Raw genomic sequence first — 2,458 nt, 5'->3', positions numbered from 1 at the left:
GAGAGAGAGAGAGAGAGAGAGAGAGAGAGAGAGAGAGAGAGAGAACATCAGATCCCATAAACCTGTAGTTTCAGGCAGTTGTGAACCACCTGACATTGGTGCTAAGAAACAAACTCAGGTCTTCTCCAAGAAGAGTATGTTCTCTCTCTTTTTTTTTTTTTTTTGAGTATGTTCTCTTTACTGAGCATCTTTCAAGTTTGTCTCCTGAAGTTTCAAGCAGTGGCTCCCCTATACAGAATTTTGTCTCATTGGTTATTCACTTACCCTGAAATCAATCAAATCCAGATTGTATGGGAAATATATAGGAAAAATAAACCAGTTTCTATGGTGAATAAATGTGGTTTTAAAAAACAGAGAAGATGGTGAGTGATATAGTTTAAATCAGACTTTAAAAGTGCAGATGTGATTGATTCTTAGTTTTAGCCTCAATCAAAATGCATCTGCTTCTGGGTGGGGTTTATTAAAGACACATTTAAAGGCCTAAGGGTATAGTTTGATAGTAGAACACTTGTTTAGCATGCATAAGTTCCTAGATTCTATTTTCATCAGTATAAAAAAAGTTTGATATAATCAATAAAACTGAAAACTGACTGTATATTAGATGTTAAGTAAGAAATAATGACTACATCACTTTTGTTGTGGTAAGAGTCCTTCACATTAGCTCAGCAAAAAATGCATTGCAAAGATATATTTTAGATATGCTATAAATTTCCCCAGCCTCCAAAAAGGAAAAGTTTAGATAAGGCAAAAAGAGCACAATGTTGAGCGTATTGAAGTTGGGTTCATAAATACACAGGAGCTTATTGTTCTGTTTGATGATAGCTGTTAGTTTTCTTTATGATAAAATATAAAAGAAATAGGTCAACTCTTTGGCTCAGTCCAGAAATGGGGGAAAAATAAAATAGTCACCATTTGCAATGATGTATTATTGCAAGAATCAAAATCATCTATCACTTCCCAGAGGGTGTAAATTACATTTGAATGACAGTCTCTTTCTTACTTTAAAATACCACCTAAATGCTTGGAAGAATATCATAATAGTTCTGCAATTGAGAATAATAGTCTTAAAACCTGGCTTTTAAAACTTGAGTACTCTAGGCACATAGAACAGAGGCTGATTGGATTGCAACCATCATTGTGTCTTACATAACAGCATTACAAAATGGCTCAATACTATGTTGCTACTTCATCATCCAACACAGACACACAGCTGTCTCTGCAACTAAAACTTTCCTTCTAAGTGAAAATTCTTTCCACAACCAAAGATTTCTTAACACCTATCACTGTCTACACTAGAGGTCAGGAATCTAGAGTCTTCAGGCCAGCTTGTCATATGGTTATCTCCACTAATCATCTAAAGCTGTTTTCCAGGTACAGTGTCAATGCTCAATAGTTGAAATAGAGACCAGATGGCTAGCACAACCTCAAATATGTACCATCTGTCCCTTTATAGAAAACACATTGCCCACCTCTTGCTTAACTTAAAAGAGAATTTCCATGGTTTTGATTTTGGAGAGTTGGCTTATGTTAGATGAGGAAATATACTCTAATGGTTTTATATTTGTACGGTTTTAATATTGATGTATCATTAATATGTCCTGCTTTGATGAAGGGTGATTAGGGTAGAAATCAATGTTCAATAGTATCATTATTATTCTTCTATGGAAGAAGAAAAACACAGCAGGGTGAAGGCATAAAATGCCTTGGGAAATGTTATTTGAATTCCTACAATTCTCTTTCATTGATGAATATTTTGTGGTCTGTAATTTTCTGACACTCTCCTAATTTTACTATCGTGATCCACCTCGGGGCACATCCACCTGATCCCTGCCTTTATGCTCATTCTCCCAGTAGGAAATGTGCTTAGAATAAATTCTGCTTTACCTTTTGAGAGGGAGGAGGACAGAGGCAGATTGAACTTGACAATGGGGATGTAGGCGTGCACTCAACTTGTTCCTGAAAGGGGAATAAGGAATCTGGCATGTGTTCACCCTTCTGTCAGAGGAACAAGGAGGTGAGGGAAAGAGCAGAGTTCAGAAAGTATTCTAGCATCACAGAAGACCCACTAGCTCTCTCCCAGCTGGAATTTACATGCTTTGGAGAAGGCATCTAGGAGAGAGAGCATGGATCACTTGAAAGCCACTCACAGGGTTCCTGAAAGGCTGACAGTTTTCTGCTAATGATCTACATTCTGCAAATCTTGGAGCAGGGCATAATTCTAGATCCTAAAGCTCAGCTGAATTTTTACCTCATCATTTCATTAGGCCAGCATGAGATCCTTTGTCTATGAAACTGGGGATATAGCACAGTTAGCAGGGTGGTATCCTAGCATTCATGAAGTGTAGTCTCCAACACCATAAAAACATGGTAGGGTGATAGAATCCTGTAATCTCAGCACCCAGGAGTTCAAAGTCATCCTTGGATACACAGCAATTTTGAGACCATCCCAGGACAGTAT

General features: G+C 37.4%; 1 protein-coding gene across 1 annotated transcript in view; it reads right to left on the bottom strand.

The window, feature by feature from the left end:
- Positions 1-2,458, bottom strand: part of Phex (phosphate regulating endopeptidase homolog X-linked) — a 225,613-nt gene that overhangs the window by 178,128 nt on the left and 45,027 nt on the right. The gene's annotated exons all lie outside the window — the stretch shown is intronic.

Source organism: Grammomys surdaster, unplaced genomic scaffold (genome assembly GCF_004785775.1).
Source record: "Grammomys surdaster isolate TR1022 unplaced genomic scaffold, NIH_TR_1.0 217, whole genome shotgun sequence".
In the NCBI taxonomy this organism is placed as follows: domain Eukaryota; kingdom Metazoa; phylum Chordata; class Mammalia; order Rodentia; family Muridae; genus Grammomys; species Grammomys surdaster.
Note: the sequence above shows the minus strand (reverse complement) of the source record. Positions and strands in the feature narration are given on the sequence as shown.